Consider the following 16,843-nt stretch of genomic DNA (forward strand, 5'->3'; position numbering starts at 1 on the left):
CAACACATCATTCCTCTGCAACAATAAACGGGTAACATTATTTTCTCCCATTTAGTGGTGGAGTGTTACTGACATCTTACTGGAGTTTGAAAAATTCTAGACACGTGGTAGCACAAACACCTAAACATCCAAGATCAGGAACCAAGGTTTTTCACTTTCCCAGCTTCCAGCTTCTCTCCATCTGTTCGATGGATGGTGTTTCACCTCTTGCATACTCTCTATGTCCAAAGAATAACTGGTACAAAGCCTGCGCTTCCTCAGTGTGTACATCAGGAGCATCATATATCCAGGTAGCAATGTTGGCAAATGGGCAGATGGTCGCAAATGGGGAAGCTGATGATTGAACCAGTGGTCAAATTAGAGCCGGTTTTGAGAAGAGGCTTATATGAGAAATGTCTCCATCTGCCTCATTTAGGTTGATCTGAATCTTCCATGAAGCTGTGTGTGCACACGGAGGACCTTTTCTGCCTTTTCTTTATGGTACTCCATCCATTGCCATGCACACTAATAGTGGTAGGAAAAGAGTGAATCAATAATCATAATTTTGCACCAAAGGGCAGGGTTGCTACAGTTTTCTGGATGATGTTCCGTGCCATTTACAGCTGCAAGGCAGCTCCATCCTGGAGAATGAATTTCTGCAGCTTTCCAAGGCACACAACATCTGTCAACGGTAATAAGAACTAGAAACCCTACCATTTCCTCCCCACAGGAAGCTTGTTCTGCTGTCCAGCTGGAACCAAACATTTATCACAACATTACATTTATATATCCCCTTTCCTCCCAATGAGTTCAAGGTGGAGCACATGGTTCTCCTCCTCCCCATTTCATCCTCACAACAACCCTGTGAGGCAGGTTAGGCTGAGAGATAGTGACTGGCCCAAGGGCACCCAGTGAGCTTCCTGGCTGAGTGGGGATTTGAACCTTGGTCTCCCAGGTCTTAGTCCAGCGCTCTAACTATGATGCCATACTGGCTCTGGAATGACATACTTGATGCACACTGTACTGGAAGGATGGGGTGGTGACGACGGAAGCTGACGTTCCGATGGGCTTCCCGTATTGCAAAGAAATGGAGCATTTCTCTAGTTCTAGGACACTTTTCTTGTTTGAGATGCCTTCGATGAAGAGCTGCAGCAACAATTATGAAGCAACAATAGCACCCGTTGTAATGGACCTAGAGAGAATTAGCGTTGGATCACTTCCTGCTTCAACAGGTGCCAGCCTGCCTTTGCCAAATCTGTGCTGATAATTATCCTCCCAAAAGCCATTAGGCAACTAGCATGGATAAGCTACAACCCAGGAATGACAATAATTCAGGGGACTTTTGTTCCGGCATCTCATTTGGTAGATGCATCGCATATGCTTTTAGCAGTTCTTTGCTGGGGAAATGTGCCTGTAACAGAGAGGAGATCGTTTCATGGTTATTTTAGTAAGGGGTGGGGGGTGGGGGTTGGAATCCTTCAGTTCTCTGGCCTGGCTTTTTCTCCATCCTCTCATAAACGTTGCTCCCATGTCCGGATATGCTGGGGAAGAGAACGAGAGAGATTGCAACACTTTCGCCTTTCCTCATCTTCTTCTTGCCTAACAGCCTTGGGTTTGTATCTCTTAGCCATCAGGGGGGGAAAAAACAGCTGCAGGGGTCTTGCAATCTTCTTGTCCCTGACAGCTGGATTTTTATTCCAGGCCCTGAAACCCCAGGCACCTTTTCAGATTATGCAGCTGTTTCACCTGTAGCTCTTCCCCTTTCTTACCATGGCCCGAGCATCATCTTTTGGGGTCCATGATAAACATGCAACATGGGGCCCCTCCCACACACATAACACAATCCTACCTCATATGATCTCAAGAGCCATGTAAGAAAAGTTTCCATCTTAATTCTGAAATTACATTTTCTACATTTCTCAAATTATACCATGACTTACAATGGGGTTTTCTTTTTATTCCATACAACAACACTTACCAGCATCTCAAACTACAGTTCCCAGGATTCTTGGGATGGGGCATGTGCTTTAAATGTCTGGCGTGTGCACAATTTTAGACTGTTGCAATGCACTATGCTAGGGACTTCCTTTAAAGATAGCCCCAAAGCTGTGCACAATTCTCTACCATCACAAACCATCCTCACAAAAGTCTTATGAAAGAGCCATGTCGCTCTAATTTTGCAGATGGGGAACTGAAGTTTTAAAAAAGCAGTGCATCACCCCATGCAGTCTCATCACAGAACCTCAGTTTCCCCAAACCAACAGTTTTTTTTTCTGCTGGATTGATGTCGAATTTATTTGTGTTCAATGGCACAAATATTGCTACAATGCATCTAAGCAACAAAATTACCTGTTCAGCACTCAGATGGTAATCCTCTAACAACATTGTACTTGTTCTTTGTCCAATTATTCAACCGAGGGCTCAAGTCAATTAGCTAATCAATTGACTTTTGAAATAGAATTAACTTACATACGAGGAGCTCAAGATCTCCCAGGATGCAACAATGGAATTCCACTGATGTCGCTGTGGTTCCTGTCAGCACCACACAGGGACAACCTTAGCAAGCCATTCCTACTCCAGAGGGTCCATTATCTGTGATATAATTCAAGTTGCTGGATTTCTTGTCAAGTAAAAGCATTAGCCAATTCATCAGTGCAATTAACCTATTAGAGGCCTGATTGCATATAAATAGCCATCTATCAGCATTTCTCCATTGTCGAGAGATCTAACTGGCTCCTTTACTATCTCTTCTCCTCTGCTCTTTCAGGTGCATGAGGAATCTTATCACAAACCATGTGGGGTAGATGAAAGGATAAGGGACAAAGGGGCAGGGGAATTTACCTGGAGAACCATGACCTACTCACTTGTGTTCTTGCATACTGATATTGTCTTACACATGGTGCACTAATATCTCTCTTTCATAACACTAGAACTTGTGGACATCCAATGAAGTTGAATGATGGAAGATTCTGGAAAAATAAGCGTGCCTTCTTCACACAGTGCATTTTGAAACTATGGAATGTTGGGGATCCCAAGTGAGATCCCCATGCAGTGGAAGTTGCTCCCTGTCGCAGTCACCACACAGAAGCAGAGAAAGGTTCAAATAGGTTACTGGTGTAGAAGATAAGGCTCAGCAAAACAGCTCTGGACATAGATATATACAGCTTTTGCAGATACAGATATATACAGATGCATACAAGGACAAAGTATCTCTGTTGCTCTAAATAAATCCAGCAATTCATGGCATAGCACTGGACAAGTAACTCTGGCTAACTGACTAACAGACAGACAGACTAGCTGCAGACAACAGAGAGTCTACTGAGCTGACATACATGAATCACATATATAGTTTGGGCACTGGGCTGTTGTCATAGCAACTGGCTTGGCTGTCCTTGCACCTGCAATTAGCTCATCCATGGGATGGTTTATGTTCATGAAGGAAACTAACCCCTTTTCATGTCCAGTTACTCCAATAGGAACTCACTCCCACAGAAGGCAGTAATGGCCACTTCCTGAGCTACCCTGCCCAAGCTTCTGAGGGCAGAGGAACTACCAAGAGGCCCACTTCTGCCAATCTTAACAACTGAGTTGATATGTAGGGAAGGAGACAGTCTTTCAGATATTTGGGGCCTAGTTTAAACAATAGCATGAACACCTTGAAACGAACTGGCAACCAACTATGAGGGTATACTATACATAATTTTACATACCTCTATGTATGAACAAAGTACAGTGGGTGCCTGCACAAAATGGCTGCTAAGAGCAATCAAATAATAATAATAATAATAATAATAATAATAATAATAATAATAATAATATATTTATACCCCGCCCATCTGGCTGGGTTTCCCCAGCCACTCTGGGTGGCTTCCAACAGAAAAATGAAATAAAATAATCTATTAAACATTAAAAGCCTCCCTAAACAGGGCTGCCTTCAGATGTCTTCTAAAAATTTGGTGCTGTTTTTCTCTTTGACATCTGATGGAAGGGCGTTCCACAGGGCGGGCGCCACTACTAAGAAGGCCCTCTGCCTGGTTCCCTGCAACTTGGCTTCTCGCAGGGAGGGAACCGCCAGAGGGCCCTCAGTGCTGGACCTCAGTGTCCGGGCAGAACGATGGAGGTGGAGATGCTCCTCCAGGTATACTGGACTGAGGCCATTTAGGGTTTTAAAGGTCAGCACCAACACTTTGAATTGTGCTCTGAAACTTACTGGGAGCCAAAAAGAGGCAACAGCACTCCATGTTCCCCCATCCCCTTACCTATCTTATCTTCCTAAATGAAATAATCCCAAGCATTGCAGTCTCTTCCAGTAGAGGAGTAAATGTCTTATCATTTAGGCTGCCATTTTCTGCATGTTTTTAGGTCTTTATTTTTCAATGTTTTGTTTTGTTTTGTTTTAGATGCAGTGACCAGAACTGGAGATAGTGTTTCAAGGATGGTCACAGGATAGATTTGTATAAAAGTATTAGCATAAAGGCTATCGGCATGTCTCTGTTTTGGTTAATTTGACATTTTGCCTTTTCTTCTTGAGAGATGAATACATTTTACCTTGCTCTTGAAGAAAGAGGGGTTACCCTGATGACAACCTGCTTACTTATTCCTTAATGCCGACTGAAATGTCACCCTGATACTGCTCCTGTTTTTCATCCAGATACAAACTGTGCCTCCTATTAATGCCAGCTGTCCTTTCTTTTTCTTTTTCTAACACCAGCTCTTTATCTTTCGCTGCATGTCTCTCTGATTCTTTCTGTTTTTATCCATAATATACCACTAAATACACAACTAATAAGGAGCCTCCTGTCTACTGTTGCACTGTATTTTTAAAAAAAGATTTTTATTGAAGTACGAGAATTTTTACATACATTATATTCTCTCCTTCCAATTTTTAATTTCCCATACCATTTTTCCTTTCCTTTCCCTTCCCACCCCCTCCCCCACCCATAATCCATTGGAAGGGTTCAAACAGTTGTCCTCAGCCACGGGCACAATGTCTTTAATTTCCAGTAGTTGTTATCCATTGAAGATAGGGGTTCCATCTGGTCCTTATCACAGTAGACTTGGCCTTCCATGTTATATTTCCTGTGGTGTTACTGCCACGATGTCTGACTGAATAAATTCAAACAAATAATTAGTACTGTCCATTTTTCTCTATCTTTCCAACAGGGGTGTAGCCAGGATCAAAATTAGGGGGGGGGGCGGCAAGGGGCAAGGGGCGGGGCCAAGGCACGGGAGGGGAGGGGCCACAGTGGGGCAAGGAAAGCCATGGTCGTTCAGGGGTGAGGGGGTGCCAAGATCAGGGGCGGGGGGGGCACCAGGATCAGCCCGAAATCGGGCTGCTCCAACCCCCTCCTCCCCCTCCTCGACCAGCAGGGGCGAGGGGGCACCAGGATCAGCCTGAAATCGGGCTGCTCTGACCCCCTCCTCCCCCTCCCCCCCTCTGCGATCGGCAGGGGCAAGGGGGCGCCAGGATCAGCCCGAAATCGGGCTGTTCCAATCCCCTTCACCCGCCCCACAGCCAGCTAGGGAGAAGGGAGACGTCCCTTCTAGCCGGCTGGCTGTGGGGCGGGTGGAGGGAAAGCCCCAGAGCCGTGCCATGGAACCTTCAGTGTGAGGTGCCGCAGGGTTTGATTTTATTTTCCATGCTGTTTAACATTTATATGAAACCGCTGAGTGGGGTCATCCAGCATTTTGTAGTGCATTGTCAACAATATGCTAATGGTACGCAGCTCCATTTCTTCTTTGCATCTGCAGGTGTGCAAGGCTGATGTCTGGCCTTGGTAATGGACTGGAGGAAAGTTTCCACATGCATAATCGTGTGCATGAATATAGCTCCTCCATGCAAGGGGACCCTGGCTCCACCTCATGGCAGAGCTCTACGTGCAGAAAATAATAATAATAATAATAAAAATTAATAATAATAATAATAATAATAATAATAATAATAATAATAATACATTTTAAAAAATCCCTTCCAGTTCCTTATAACTTGTGATTCCACATCCCAGCTCCATAATGTACATGATGCTGCCAATGATGAATATTGTTGAGTACATAGCTACCCTAGAAATGAATGGAATGTTTTACTCTGGGTAGATTGTTTCTCATATTCAGTGGATGCAAATAGCATTTAACACAGGCATATTCCCCTGACTTCAGTGGACAGCAATGTGTTGTGACGCCAGGGTTGGATCCCACAAAGTCTTAACAATTTCCACCTCTTCCTCTCACTATGGTTATTATTTGGTTGTTTAGTAGCTCTGTTGCTCAGCCAAATTTCCATTCAGGCTCTTTCCAGACTAGCTGATTCTGAATTTATTTACCAAGGTCTCCTGTCTCTTGTGTTGACAGTAAATGAATTACTCTATCGGTGAATTAGAAAAACAGCAGCTGTCCTCATTAAAAGTTAGTAAGGCAAGGGAGCAAGTGCAAAATGATTCCCTAAACTAGAAAAACATAAACTAGTAAATAGGAACCAGAGATATAAAATGTGGAGATATTTGAGGCAATGTGGTCAGGCTGACCTAGGGATGGAGCCTTATAAAAGACCATTTGCACCATCATTTGTATTTGATGGTCATTTTATCCCATTTTATGTGTTCTTTCTGTTCCTGCTTGCATATAATGAGAGGAAGCCAGATTTGATTCTCTGTGATACCACATTTTCTCTGACAGGGACTCAAGGCAGATTTACAGCTAAAATAGAAGCAGCTAAAAACATTGGGTGCGTGATAAAGCATTAAAACACACACACACAAACACACATATATGTGAGAGAAATAATAATAATAATAATAATTATAATTATAATAATAATTTTATTTCTTTATTTATTTATACCCTGCCCATCCCCTTCATGGATCACTGCCTTGTCGTGGCGAAGGGGCTTAAATAACTTAGAGAAGTTATGTTTTGACCAAACGTGATCCACCTGGAGAAGGAATTGGCAAGCCACTCCATTATCCCTACCAAGAAAACTCTATGGACAAAGACAACAGGCATATAAAAGTTATGACGCTGGAAGATGAGCCCCTCAGGTCGGAAGGCGTCCAACATGCTACTGAGGAAGAGCGGAGGACAAGTACAAGTAGATTCAGAGCTGATGAAGCAGCTGGGCCAAAGCCGAAAGGTCGCTCAGTTGCGGATATGCCTGGAAGCGAAAGGAAAGTCCGATGCTGTAAAGAAAAATATTGCATAGGAACCTGGAATGTAAGAACCATGGATAATGGTAAGCTGGATGTGGTGAAAAATGAGATGGCAAGAATAAATATTGACATCCTGGGCATCAGTGAACTAAAATGGAAGGGAATGGGTGAATTCAGTTCGGGTGACTATCATATCTACTACTGTGGGCAAGAATCCCGTAGAAGAAATGGAGTGGCCCTCATAGTCAACAAAAGAGTGGCAAAAGCTGTAATGGGATGCAATCTCAAAAATGACAGAATGATCTCGATACGAATCCAAGGCAGACCTTTTAACATCACAGTAATCCAAGTTTATGCACCAACTACCGGTGCTGAAGAAAGTGAAATTGACCAGTTCTATGAAGACTTACAACACCTTCTAGAAGTGACACCAAAGAAGGATGTTCTTCTCATTACAGGGGATTGGAATGCTAAAGTAGGGAATCAAGAGATAAAAGGAACAACTGGCAAGTTGGCCTTGGAGTTCAAAATGAAGCAGGGCAAAGGCTAATAGAGTTCTGTCAAGAGAACAAGCTGGTCATCACAAACACTCTTTTCCAACAACACAAGAGACGACTCTACACATGGATATCACCAAATGGGCAGCATCGAAATCAGATTGATTATATTCTCTGCAGCCAAAGATGGAGAAGCTCTATACAGTCAGCAAAAACAAGACCTGGAGCTGACTGTAACTCAGATCATCAGCTTCTTATAGCAAAATTCCAGCTTAAACTGAAGAAAGTAGGAAAAACCACTGGGCCAGTAAGATACAATCTAAATCAAATCCCTTATGAATACACAGTGGAAGTGAGGAACAGGTTTAAGGATTTAGATTTGGTGGACAGAATGCCTGAAGAACTATGGATGGAGGCTCGTAACATTATACAGGAGGCAGCAACGAAAACCATCCCAAGGAAAAGGAAATGCAAGAAAGCAAAATGGCTGTCCAACGAGGCCTTACAAATAGCGGAGGAGAGGAGGCAAGCAAAATGCAAGGGAGATAGGGAAAGATACAGGAAACTGAATGCAGATTTCCAAAAAACAGCAAGGAGAGACAAGAGGGTCTTCTTAAATGAGCAATGCAAAGAAATAGAGGAAAACAATAGAATGGGGAAAACCAGAGATCTGTTCAAGAAAATTGGAGGTATGAAAGGAACATTTCGTACAAAGATTACCATAATCAAGGACAAAAGTGGTAAGGACCTAACAGATGCAGAAGACATCAAGAAGAGGTGGCAAGAATACACAGAGGAATTATACCAGAAAGATATGGAGGTCTCGTACACCTCAGGTAGTGTGGTTGCTGACCTTGAGCCAGACATCTTGGAGAGTGAAGTCAAATGGGCCTTAGAAAGCACTGCTAATAACAAGGCCAGTGGAAGTGATGATATTCCAGCTGAACTATTTAAAATTTTAAAAGATGATGCTGTTAAGGTGCTACACCCAATATGCCAGCAAGTTTGGAAAACTCAGCAATGGCCAGAGGATTGGAGAAGATCAGTCTACATCCCAATTCCAAAGAAGGGCAGTGCCAAAGAATGCTCCAACTACCGCACAATTGCGCTCATTTCACACGCTAGCAAGGTTATGCTTAAAATTCTACAAGGCAGGCTTAGGCAGTATGTGGACCAAGAACTCCCAGAAGTGCAAGCTGGATTTCGAAGGGGCAGAGGAACCAGAGACCAAATAGCAAGCATGCGCTGGATTATGGAGAAAGCTAGAGAGTTCCAGAAAAACGTCTACTTCTGCTTCATTGACTATGCAAAAGCCTTTGACTGTGTCGACAATAGCAAACTATGGCAAGTTCTTAAAGAAATGGGAGTGCCTGATCACCTCACCTGTCTCCTGAGAAATCTCTATGTGGGACAAGAAGCTACAGTTAGAACTGGATATGGAACAACTGATTGGTTCAAAATTGGGAAAGGAGTACAACAAGGTTGTATATTGTCTCCCTGCTTATTTAACTTATATGCAGAATTCACCATGCGAAAGGCTGGACTAGATGAATCCCAAGCAGGAATTAAGATTGCCGGAAGAAATATCAACAACCTCAGATATGCAGATGACACAACCTTGATGGCAGAAAGTGAGGAGGAATTAAAGAACCTTTTAATGAGGGTGAAAGAGGAGAGCGCAAAATATGGTCTGAAGCTCAACATCAAAAAAACCAAGATCATGGCCACTGGTCCCATCACCTCCTGGCAAATAGAAGGGGAAGAAATGGAGGCAGTGAGAGATTTTACTTTCTTGGGCTCCTTGATCACTGCAGATGGTGACAGCAGTCACGAAATTAAAAGACGCCTGCTTCTTGGGAGAAAAGCAATGACAAACCTAGACAGCATCTTAAAAAGCAGAGACATCACCTTGCCTACAAAGGTCCGTATAGTTAAAGCTATGGTTTTCCCAGTAGTGATGTATGGAAGTGAGAGCTGGACCATAAAGAAGGCTGATCGCCGAAGAATTGATGCTTTTGAATTATGGTGCTGGAGGAGACTCTTGAGAGTCCCATGGACTGCAAGAAGATCAAACCTATCCATTCTTAAGGAAATCAGCCCTGAGTGCTCCCTGGAAGGACAGATCCTGAAGCTGAGGCTCCAATACTTTGGCCACCTCATGAGAAGAGAAGAATCTTTGGAAAAGAACTTGATGTTGGGAAAGATGGAGGGCACTAGGAGAAGGGGACGACAGAGGGCGAGATGGTTGGACAGTGTTCTCGAAGCTACGAACATGAGTTTGACCAAACTGCGGGAGGCAGTGGGAGACAGGAGTGCCTGGCGTGCTATGGTCCATGGGGTCACGAAGAGTCGGACACGACTAAACGACTAAACAACAACAACAACAACACCCTGCCCATCTGGCTCGGTTTCCTCAGCCACTCTGGAGGGTTCCCAACAGAATAATAATAATAATAAAGCGATAAAACATCAAACATTAAAAACTTCCCTAAACAGGGCTGCCTTCAGATGTCTTCTAAAAGTCAGATGGTTGATTATTTCCTTGGCATCTGATGGGAGGGCATTCCACAGGGCGGAATGCCTCCTCTACCGAGAAGGCCCTCTGCCTGGTTTCCTGTAACCTCACTTCTTAATAATAATAATAATAATTTATTATTTATACCCCGCCCATCTGGCTGGGTTTCCCCAGCCACTCTGGGCGGCTTCCAACCAAATATTAAAAACAATACAGCATCAAACATTTAAAACTTCCCTAAACAGGGCTGCCTTCAGTTGTCTTTTAAAAGTAAAATAGTTGCTTATTGCCTTGACATCTGCTGGGAGGGCGTTCCACAGGGTGGTTCCTGCAGGGAGGAAACCGCCAGAAGGCCTTTGGCGCTGGACCTCAGTGTCCAGGCAGAACAATGTTAACCTTTACCTGTACGGATCCTATGTTAAGTATTGCCTATACTTGTAGATTTGTCCAGGTCTCATGTATATTTGCTGCACTAAAAAGTCAAGGCAACATTTATCATTTCCTTTAGGGACTGACATTTTTTGACACCAGTCTGATCATTCTCTCCCCTTCACATCCCGCACCCTACCCCCAAATCGCTATTTAAAATCCACACAACATGTTCATCAAGCAATCAAGACAGACAGTATTCCAAAATCTAGTGATCTGATTAGTCTCCAGCATGTGTTTCTCAAACAGGGGTGTGATAAATTAGTCTACAATATATGTGGTGTGAGGATATGATATTTTTGTCTTGTGACTAGAGATCTTTCTATACATTACCCTTTTTGCTGCGTTGTATACATAATATATTTCACCTAAAAATGTAGAAGTGATAGATGCCCATTTGCACACACTTGCACCACTAGGGATGGAGGAGAGATTCAATTCAGTTCACATTTAATGATGAATTGATTGGATTCACGCTTTCTGAAAAAAAAACAGCTATTCTTTATATTTTGCACTTCACTGAATTATGCAATGTAACACACACACACACACACACACACGTTAGAAAAATGAATATATTGGGGAAAGGGTGCATAAAATCAAATATTTTTAAAGAAAATGCCATACCAAAATGCATTATAAGAGGGGAAATCGTTTGCAAAGATGTGTACATTAGTCAAAACTGCATATAAAAGGTATTTATCCAGATAAATTTGCACTAAAACGCTGGTGAATTTTCAAGAGTACCTTTAAGAAATAGTCACAAATTGCTGCAAAGTGTTGGGAATGGATTTAGAATTGGGAAAATTTAAGCCCCTGTTCATACATTCAGCCACAGACTGTGCTGAAATATTGTGGTGAATGAAAAGGTGACAGCGCTGTGCTCTCCACCATGCAGATAGCTTCCAGGGTGAATTGGGTTCACCAAGTGAACATATGATTGCACGGTAGTTTGATGTGCATAGGTTCTTTTCCTCAGTGAAACTAAAACACAAAAACAAAACCCAACTGATCCATGTAACATGTATGAATGTTTGAGAATCTCTATTTTAAAAGAGTTTACAAAAATCAAAAAGAAAAATCCACATAAACATAAGAAGAAAACACACAAAAAAGGAAACATAACAATAAAAATCATATTCCAAAAAATCATATAATAAAAAATTTCATATACAAACAGAAAAAAGAAAGAAATATACAGATAAGCAAAAATAACACAACACAAAACAATATACAAAACAGAAAAAATCCCTTCCTATTATTCACAGTACGTTTCCCTTTTTGTATTCACTTTCTCTTGCTATTCCTCCTGCTTTTCTTACTTCTATACCTCTGCAATGTCTATCTACCAACATTCTCCCCTTAAAGCTTCATTCTAAACACGTCACTAGATTATTTTCTATAAATTCTTTTTCCAGGTAGTTTTGTACATATTTCCATTCTTCCTTTATTTTTTGCCTCGTCAGATAATCTATCATTTTTTCCTCCCACTCCTGAACCGTTGGTAAATTCGCACCCTTCCATTTTGATGCTATTAGGGTCCTGGCTGCCGCACAGGCATAAAGTAAAATATTAATTCTGTCTTTTGAAATGTTGCTTGGGATCAAACTTAGGAGAAAAATTTCAGGGCTTTTAGCAAATGTGATTTTTAGCATTTTTTTCATTTTATCATATACCTTATCCCAGAACTCAGCAACTCTTTTAAAATATAAATAAAGATAATTTTAAACCTAAAAAGAAGAAGAAGAATGTTTGAGAATCTCTGAGAAATTATGCAATAACAAACCTGTCGGCAGCCCCAGGACCCTTTGTTGGTAAGTACTGGGATAGTTTCTCGAGGCTTTGAGTTCAGCCTATCCAACTTACCATGAGTTTAGCCAATTTCTAAATCAGGATTTTACCCACTAAGTTGAAGGAGCCATACTCTGGCCACATTGCCCCATCTTGTCCCCCACAGAAACTGCTGTACTTTAATCATAGCATCCTAATGATCTGGAAAGTGCCTTAGGTGTTGGGCACACCTTGACTGTCTGGTCCAACTGGTGAACAACCCAACCCAGGCTTTCCTGAGTGTCTGAGCCAGAGGATCTCCTAAACTTTATAGAGTGTTTGAGCAGCATTTCCTTAGGATTAAGGGTCACTCAGTAATTCCATTATAAACAGTGCTTTCTTAAGAGTTTACAATTTCGTTGTAAAGACGTGATTCAGACCTAAATTTGGAATATGTAATCATGGCACAGCAGAAGAGCTATAATCCTGTTTTGGAAAGTCACCTTGTTTGTCCTTGAAAGGTAGAAAAGAAGGCAGGAAGGCTAATGGACTTCCTGGAATGTTGTAGAGCCAACATTCAACATCATCAAACAACAAAACGGATTTGATTGCGTACCTATAACTCTACAGCTCTACCGCATAAGTCACATTCACACCAAACATTTAACACACGTTTAAACACACATTTAAAGCATGGTTACCCTGAAAGAATCCTGGGAAATGTAGTCTGTTAAGGGTGCTGAGAATTGTAACTCTCTGATATACAGTTCCTGGGATTCTTTGGGGAAACCCACATGCTTTAAATATCTGTTAAAAGGTAAAGGTACCCCTGACAGTTAGATCCAGTTGCGGACGACTCTGGGGTTGCGGCACTCATCTTGCTTTACTGGCTGAGAGAGCCAGCGTACAGCTTCCGGGTCATGTGTCCAGCATGACTAAGCCGCTTCTGGCAAACCAGAGCAGCGCACGGAAACGCCGTTTACCTTCCCGCCAGCTTTCGAACTGCTAGGTTGGCAGGAGCAGGGACTGAGCAACGGGAGCTCACCCCGTCGCGGGGATTCGAACCGCCAACCTTCGAGCCAACCATCTTTTTCTTCCCAACTGTCCACTCCCATCGATTTTTATCACAACTTGCTGTTTTCACACATCATGAACCCTGCGTGCATGATTTTGGTTGGTTGGTGGATTTCCATACCAACTTCATATTCATTATTAAATGCAACATATGTTTATTTTTTTTTAATTTGTAGAAATCACATTGGTTGTTATCCACATCCATCTTTGTTATTATTCTTGTCTATACTGTGGCAGTGGTAGCAGCACAGCTGATTTCAGTGGGCCATTCTCAATCCAAGTCATTGGCAGCAGTGTGGAAAGGGAATGGCAGCCATCACCACAAAATGGCAGTCTCCACTCGTGGCGGCTTTTCTGCGTGTGGAATCAATATTAAGATTTAATTTTGATAGAGGACTTTGCAATTTCCTTTTCCTCCCCCCTCATTCTTTTTTTCTTTATTATCTTCCTTTCCTCATCTTTTTTATCCTTTCTATTTTTTCTTTCTTAGATGATTAGAGCGATTTTTATTGTATCTTAGGTGGAAAACGTTTGATAGAAATTGATTATAAAAAGACCCACCGAAATGAATGATCATGCCTAACACGGGTCCATTGTTTTTCAAGGGTTTACTCTTAAGTAGAACTTAGGTGGATTCAATCCCCAGGATCCCCGTCGGTGGGACAGAAGACTGTTCTTATGTTGGGCTTAGTAGTTCTGTTTATTTTGGTTCTCATGCCAGCATAGTAAGAAAATCTGCACAGAGTTTATACAGACTTTAAGGGTTGGTGCCCTATGGATGTGCTTAAAATTATTAGATCCTGTGCTGTGAATGTGCCATGTTGGCTGCTGAAACCATCTTTTTTTTCTCCTCCTCCAAGAATTACGGAGCCATGGGATCATTCTGTACTGGAAATGCCCTCAAGTAACTTAAATACTACTTTTGTATCCTTTCCCATTTTCTCACTCTGTCTTTGGTACAAAAGCAGTCTGGCCAGTTTTTTGAACGCCATATAATCAGTCTTGTCTCACTAGGCTTGGACTACCTCTATAAAGATATTTAGGGCCGAGAGTTCTGGGGGGTTGGGGAGGCAGCCCATCTACATAATCTGCAATCTAAGCCAGGGGTCCCCAGACTTACCATGCGGCGGGCCGGAGGGCAGGGGAGTGCGCGCGCAGCGGGCCGGAGGGCGGGGGAGTGCGCGCCCGTGCGCATGCGCACACGCGCCCGTGCGGGGAAAAAATCGCCGAAAATCGCTTGTGCGCATGCGTATGGGCCTCCCCTGACCCGGAAGTGCACCAGAAATGACCTCTTCCGGGTCAGGAGAGGCCCATACGCATGCGCACAAAGGATTTTCGGCGATTTTTTGGCGATTTTTTAGATCGCCGCTGCGCCGCGCGCCGTGAGAGCGGGCGGCGGCAGCGGGCGGCGGGGGTCGTCACGGGCCGGATTGGAAGGCCGATTGGGCCGCATCCGGCCCGGGGGGCGTAGTTTGGGGACCCCTGATCTAAGCATTGTGTATACAAGCCGTCAGATGTCTTTAATGCTTTGAAGATTAATGGTCCTATGGATTTTCTGTAGAGTATACTAGGAATCCGGGTGCCTAATGCAGTCAGCAGCTATGACGTTTATGGCAAGGCACCTTCAGACTTCATCTGATGGGGAAGCCAAACTAGCAAGTTGCTGTGGAACTTGAGCATAACAAATGCACTGCTGATCTTTAATGCCAGGAGGTTACAACAATAGCACAGTGTATGGTTCAACCTTAAGAAGGTAAGAAGCTTAAGATGGTCTGCATCAGGCCAACGGCCTTCCTAGTTTCATCATTGTGATCTTAAGCATGTTTAGTTCAAAGTACCACTAAATTCAGCAGGAGTTATGCCTAGCAGTGTGTTTGGATTGCACTAAATCTGTTAGTGTGCCCAAAGCAGCACTCTAGATTATGACTGTTGCTGCTGCTGCTGCTGTTTTAAACACTGGTGGATGGAATGAGTAAAACAGAGAGAATACCTCTATTCCAAAACTGTTTAAATGGATTATGGAACTGACCCCACAAGCTTGTTCTTACAGCATCTACTGAACAGAGTATACATAGGCATACCCAGCTAGAAGCAAAAAAATATATATTAAATGGTTATAAAGTGATGAAACGAAACAAAATTAGGTAGGGTGATGGTGAATAATCAGTTGTTTACCACACTGAAATGGTGTAAAAACTGAGAAGTATCTAGAGCCACCTAGCGACTGGTAGAGGAATCTATGTCAGCCAGCCATTGGGATTCACGGGAGGGAGAGGTCTCTAGCGGGCTCTGGCAGAGAGAAGAGGGAATCTTCTAGAGGGGTCTAGTGAGTTCCGTGTCACTAAACTGAGCCGCCCGCTGCTAAACTGAGCTGCCCGCTATTAGTTTACCTTCTTATTTACATTTAGAAGACATCGAGGCTGCCTAAATGGATATAAGAAACTGGTTCCAAAAAGGTAAGTTAAGTAATTTCTGTAGAAAATTAAATTTTAAAGGGTAAAGACCTGGCTCAGAAGTACAATAGGAGAGGACAGACTGACTGGGTTGTGTTTGATGAGCGTCCATCGGAAATTCTTCAAGGAAAATCAGGACTGAATTGAAACGAAAGTTTTGAACAAGTTTTCTTCAAACCCAAGAAAAATGATATTAGTATAAGACATGTAACTAGAATAAAAATTAATTTTTTCAAGCAAATCATTGTAATAACTACCGTAATAAAGCACTGCTATAATTATAAATAATTTTCTTAAAATTTTGGTTTCATTGGCGCAGGTCATAGAATCATAGAATAGTAATAATAATAATAATAATAATAATAATAATAATAATAATAATAATAATTTCTCATTTATACCCCACCCATCTGGCTGGGTTTCCCCAGCCACTCTGGGCGGCTTCCAACAGAAAATTAAAACACAATAATCTATTAAACATTAAAAGCCTCCCTGAACAGGGCTGCCTTCAAATGTCTTCTAAAAGTTTGGTAATTGTTTTCCTCTTTGACATCTGTTGGGAGGGCGTTCCACAGGGCAGGCGCCACCACCGAGAAGGCCCTCTGCCTAGTTCCCTGCAACTTGGCATCTCGCAATGAGGGAACCGCCAGAAAGCCCTCGGTGCTGGACCTCAGTGTCCGGGCAGAATGATGGCGGTGGAGACGCTCCTTCAGGTATACTGGACCGAGGCCATTTAGGGCTTTAAAGGTAAGCACCAACACTTTGAATTGTGCTCGGAAACGTACTGGGAGCCAATGTAGATCTTTCAAGACCGGTGTTATGTGGTCTCGGTGGCCGCTCCCAGTCACCAGTCTAGCTGCCGCATTCTGGATTAGTTGTAGTTTCCGAGTCACCTTCAAGGGTAGCCCCACGTAGAGCGCATTGCAGTAGTAGTGTTGGAAGGGACCCCAAGGGTCATGAGCTCTTAGATATTGTCCTTTTAGT

Source organism: Zootoca vivipara, chromosome 2 (assembly GCF_963506605.1).
Source record: "Zootoca vivipara chromosome 2, rZooViv1.1, whole genome shotgun sequence".
Lineage (NCBI taxonomy): Eukaryota > Metazoa > Chordata > Lepidosauria > Squamata > Lacertidae > Zootoca > Zootoca vivipara.